General features: G+C 40.0%; 1 protein-coding gene across 3 annotated transcripts in view; it reads right to left on the reverse strand.

Moving 5' to 3' along the window:
• Positions 1–2,128, reverse strand: part of pot1 (protection of telomeres 1 homolog) — a 66,164-nt gene extending 64,036 nt beyond the window's left edge. The window contains exon 1 of one of the 3 annotated variants that reach the window (XM_069528517.1): positions 1,795–2,128. The gene's annotated coding sequence lies outside the window, so the exon portion shown is untranslated. The remainder of the gene's footprint in view (positions 1–1,794) is intronic. The other 2 variants (XM_069528519.1, XM_069528518.1) reach the window with 2 other exon arrangements.
• Between the last annotated feature and the right edge of the window lie 3,872 nt (positions 2,129–6,000).

Consider the following 6,000-nt stretch of genomic DNA (forward strand, 5'->3'; position numbering starts at 1 on the left):
AACATCTGTCCCGAGAGATTTGAATAAAAGTGGAAAGTGTTTCCTGTGTTCACACCAGGCATTAAAAGGGTTCCTGAATGTGTCTCCTGTGATCAGATCACACTCCCCACATTCATTCATTCACCATTTCTGTTCAAGGATCAAATGATGTTGTTTTTACCCCATCTGAGTTTACAAATGTGTCCGGTGTCACTGTGTGTGTGTGTGTGTGTGTGTGTGTGTGTGTGTGTGTGTGTGTGTGTGTGTGTGTGTGTGTGTGTGTGTGTGCATCTGATCACAAGTGAACAGATCTCAGTTTTTCTGTTCACTACTTCCATTAGAATGTGTCCACATGTGCCTCCTGTCTTGTGATCAGAGCTCAGTTCCACACTCTATATTGCTGTTTTCAGACGTGACCTCCCCAGTCCAGACTTTCTCTAAAATTCTTTATGATGTTGTATTTAGCATATCAGACTCTATAGAAGTATACATTGTCAATGTGTGTGAGTGTGTGTTTGAGAGAGATCATATATTTGTCCCTCCTTGTATCTGTATTTGAAAGTATTTGTTTTCCTTCATTGCTTATCATCTTGACTAGGACTGCCTGGCAGAACAGATATTGTATCGCAATGGGAACTTTCTGGTTGAATCAAGATAAATCAAGTCTTTATTTATCATTATACTTCATACAAAGTGCTGTATCTAAATAAAAACAGCCTCGGTTCTCCTCAGTGCACCTGCACATTTTTTAAAGGTATCTGAAAGGCACATTGTTCCAAGCCTTGTGGAGAACTTGCCACAGTTCCCCTGTGGATAACTCTGTCAGTATCATCTGTCTGTTTACGTGATCTCAGCAGCAAAGCACTAGTCAAGGAAAGTAGGATCAGGCAGCAACATAGCATAGCTCAAACAAGTGTTGAACACTAAATGTCTGACACTGTTTAGCTGGAGTTAGCAAACTATTATCCATCAATGGTCCAGACCTGCAGTAAACACCAGCGAGCAGCGACCACAACAACCTCTTGGTCTTCATTTCCTTCTGCACATGTACTGATGACTTTGCTTTTCTGTTACTTCAGTTGTCTGCAGCAAGTTCCCTGTTAGCTTGTTAGCCTGTTAGCCAACTTTAGCAAACACTGAGGTGCCAGGGAGAGCAGCTTAGCTATTCTCCGGTTTAACAGCAACACAAATGTCCCACAGTAACACTGACGACAGGGGAACACGTCGAACCGACCAGACACGATGTTGGAGTGAGCGACTGAACAAACAAAACGATGCACAGCGATCAGACCATCTAATCTATTTATGTTTAACAGGATGTTTAACCAAACTCCGTTTCAAAACCCTTCGGCTTTAAGTTATATTGATTAACCGCAGCCATGCAGAAATCACAATAGAAAATACAATATTCTTCATGAATATGTAGACTCTAATGGTGAATTCGGCAAGCACAGAATACACAATACTGCACCTAATTGAACTAATATTTCAACTTGATTTGAGCATGATTGCGGGGTTAGGAAGCCTGCGCGAACCAAAACACGAGTCATTAAAGAAATCCTTTCACCCAGTTTAGACTCCTGTGTTATTGTTGGTGTTGGCTGAAATTTGAAATGGACTGTAAAGATGTGTTAAAGCTGGCCGTGTATGGGTTCGTCAGTAAGCGATGAAACCCAGAACATTGAGATTTGTAGATCGGGTCTGGTTAGAAAACCACGGAGGTTTGTGTAGCGCTACGAAACGAAGGAGCAGCCATGACGAAATATTTCATTGTGTGGAGGTAAACACTGCAGTGAATAAAAGAGAGAAACTTACAGCTGCACCAAGTTGTTTCCCTCGCTTCGTTTCGAATTGACAGTTCGTTGTACTGCGCATGCGCCAGGTTTCTTCTTCTACTCTTCTTCCTCTACTCTTCTTCTTCTTCTTCTTCTTCTACTCTTCTTCTTCTGTTCTTCTTCCTCTACTCTTCTTCTTCTACTCCTCCTCCTCTACTCTTCTTCTTCTACTCTTCTTCCTCTACTCTTCTTCTTCTTCTTCTACTCTTCTTCTTCTTCTTCTTCTACTCTTCTTCCTCTAGTCTTCTTCTTCTTCTTCTACTCTTCTTCCTCTACTCTTCTTCTTCTACTCTTCTTCCTCTTCTTCTTCTTCTTCTTCTACTCTTCTGTATTTGCAAAACAACATTCATAGGGAATGGAACATAAATGAAAATTAAAAAAGTAGAAAAAACTTTAAATGGTTAGCATAGAATATGAAGGTAACAGTAAATCATGTTTGAGCTAATTATTTGGTTATTAGTTGGGGATTGTTGTTTTGAACCTTTGGTTGAGCTGATTCTTCCAGTGATTGTGCTTCAATGACACTTGTAAAGGGATAGTTCACAGAAAAATGAGATTCACTCATTATCTACTCACCACTTTGAAGGAGGGGTGTGTGAAGTGTTTGAGTCCACTAAACACTTTTGGAGTTTCAGGGGTAAACAGTGTTGTAGCCAAAGGGACCTCTTCTTCAGACGTAACCATAGGACGTAACAAAACAACAGACAGAAAGCATCACATGCCTCCATACTGCTCGTGTGGTGACATCCAAGAGTATGTAAGGCCAGACATTCATATTCGACTCGAAACGGTTTGTGTTTTAAGCCAAAAAGTCCTCTGATATCCACGTTCACATACGCACGGACACACCGGAAAACCACACACACTTTAGCCCAAGGGCATGTGCATGGTGTGCGTTCACAAGTCAGATTTCCTGCCTGAAAAAGACTTCACGCTGTTAGGTCCCAGGCCTTGTACCTTGAACTTCATAAGAACTCTTTGGTTTCCACTATACACTGTTTATTCCAGCTTCTTTCAAGTCAAATGTATATATTAGAACTGGCCCTGTAGCCAACTAATGCATCAAAAATCCAATTTTAACAGACTAATTAACCAACTAACATTAAATTCAATTTGTGTCTCACACTACGACTATAATATTAAAACTCCCTTCAGTTCAGGAACTCAGTGTCCAGCTTTTAGTCAATTGATTGTCTTCATTCAGCAGGAACATGTAAATTCATCCGGTGTTTCTGTTTTGGTTGCAAATTTCCTTCAGTGCTTTAAAAATGTATTTCCTGTACATCTTTCAACACACGTTGTCTGTCCATGTGCTGACAGTCTGTGTTTCTGCTTTTCTGACACAAAACACACATGATAAACTTAAAAAAAATCATCCATCATTATCTATTACACTACAGTGTATATTAGGTCATTATAATATACTCCACCTCAACCAACTACTACAGTAAAAATGTTGTTTACACATCAATATTTAAATAATAATCAAACAATAATATATAATATTGAATCACTCAAGTTTTTCAGCATAATAGATACTTTTAGGTTAAATTTATTTCACTGCATTTCAGTAATATCTGCTATGCTGTATGTTTACTTGTAACAAAGTATTTTAGACTTGATACTGCTACTTTTACTTTTACAGCAGGTGTAAGGTGAGTTGAAGAGTAATCCAAGCTTTCAGCGTATATTACATCCTCCTGTTCCTCTTTGAACTCAGCTTCCAGTGTGTATACTCCCAGTTAATGTACTTGTATTGAGAAAGGCTTGTTGTCTCTAAGCTGGTGCCCTGGCTTGTGGTGTGTACAGCTACCACTGATCATATGAGGAGTGCCTTAGGCAGTAAGTGCTTTGCGATAATTGGTGCTAACTGTGGTGTCACTAGAGGAAAGAGCAGATCTCTACAATGATTAGCAATCATTGTTTGAATAGCATTTTGTGTCAGTATGTTAAGTCTTTTTTGAGATATCTTTCTACAGATCAATCTGGATCAATTAGGAGCCCTCTGAAGATCCCTCTGGATCAATCAGCATTATTTATTCATGGGGCAGAAACCACAACTTTCCTCTCATTAAACAGTAGCTCCACTCCGAACCAGCACCGGTTTCATATCCATGTGACATTATCGATGGGAACCTCAGGTACTCTTACAACCAGATTAGTGACTTTTTAATTAAACTGAAAAATGCCAGACGCTCACGGAGCCTGTGATAGAGAGTATAATTCTGCAGCTGTATTAGCAGGAGGCTCATTACTCAGCACTAATGGGTTTCTCCTGCAGAGACACGGCACAGCAGCAGGCCTAAGCTTCTGCTCTTGCTTTATGTTTTTAATCAAGCGTACTCTGCTGTAAAGAGAATCAACAATAAACAACATACATGAAGCTGTCTTCCAGATGGAAAACAACAACTTCCATATTGTACTATGTAGCCTGTTGCTGCCCAGGGAGGAGGGGTGCTATTAGCTTCCCCTGATGGATTCTGATCACAGTGACCTCAGGATTATTTTGTACTGCAGAAACTGTATCATTGCTCCAGGGCTAAATTGGTGCTATAACTTAGGGTAAAGTCTTCTTCTCTCGTAGTCTTTATACTCAGCTTTGAGTGGACAAACCTTGGGAACTCAGCTTAATTCTGGTAAAGCTGTTGCATTTGGTTTATTAGAGACTGTGGGCCTCCCCTCAGACAAAGCCACCCACACACCTGCCTAAGTTTACTATCTTACATAATTATGTTATTTGATCCCATAACCACTCAAAAAAGGAGAAAAGTCTAATATTGCTGTTTCGATATAACATTAGATGACACCAAATAAATCAAAACATTTCCACCACAAGCTTTTATAAGTTTCTTACTAAGGGAACGTAGGTAAAGTTAAATCCCCCCCCCCTAACTAGTTTATCTCTGAACTTTCAATATTGGACCTATTCACACACATTTATACAATTCCTGGGGAGGCCTGTCTCCCCCTATTTGGAAACATCTGCTCAGGTCTAATTTAAATGTATTCTAGTCCAATCCAATCATGTCTGATCTAGCATTTTCCTTCATCTAACATAACATAATAAAACTGAACAAATAAACAAAAATAGAGCAGACAAAGGCTCTACGGCCAACAATCCAGGGAAAATAACATGGAGGTCAGAGGCAGGTTATCCAAGCATCAAAATCAGACATCCAGCATCCTCTGAGGCAAAGGAAGAGGGGGAGAAGGAGGAAGAGAAGAATGACGAGGAGCAGGTGAATTACTCCTCCTGCCCACCCCACAGATTAGCTTCGGGGAGTTTCGGGCGAGGCCCTGAGGAGCATGGTGTTATATGGTGTTGGTACAGCAAGCAGCGGATGTGTCAACCCGTCATCGAGACAGAAACACAACCTGAGACCTGTGCTGTGGTCACAGCTGTTCATTAAACTGACAGAAGCCCAGTGTAAAACAAGCAAAGTACCAGAGGTTCATGTCAACAAGTTTCTACCAGAGAAACTGAATTCAACCTTTTCCCTTTGATTTCAGGCTTCATATAGATCATTCAGATGATATTGTTTAGCATGTGAGATCAAGATCATCATCAACGTATAGCCTGTGATTAAATATATTTATATGCAATCAGTTTTGGGTCTCACCTGGATTAAAGAGCAGGGTCACATTTCTGGTCTTGAAGTGCAAAATCAATTATTTTGTTGTAATAATTTCTATTGCTCACACTGGCTATTGGGAGATCATGGTATTGATTTTAGTGTGTGTGACTGAAAGATAAAAAAAAAATCTTTGTTCACCCACCCACAGAATGTTGTTTTTAAAGCTGTAGTTAATCAAGATGTTTAATACAGATTTCTTTTTCAGTTGCTGTGGAGGAATATTCACCAAAAGACACATCGTTCGAAAACTATGTATTGCAAGATGTTTTGGGCAACAGATATTTGATTACTATTCCCTCTAAAAGAATACAAATTTTGTGTTGTAAAAACCAGCCACTAGGGACACACTTTTGGGTAGCTCTAGTGCCGGTCCCAAGCCCGGATAAATGGTGAGGGTTGCGTCAGGAAGGGCATCCCATGCAAATAATGAAAAGCGGTGTCTGGACCCCAACACTTGATCTGATCACTTGTAAATGAAAGTCTGTCCTAAAGATCAGAACATTTAGTAAAAAATGATCCTGCAGTGTGAATAACATGGGATCAACTAGAGA

This window comes from Paralichthys olivaceus, chromosome 7 (genome assembly GCF_024713975.1).
Source record: "Paralichthys olivaceus isolate ysfri-2021 chromosome 7, ASM2471397v2, whole genome shotgun sequence".
Taxonomy (NCBI): domain Eukaryota; kingdom Metazoa; phylum Chordata; class Actinopteri; order Pleuronectiformes; family Paralichthyidae; genus Paralichthys; species Paralichthys olivaceus.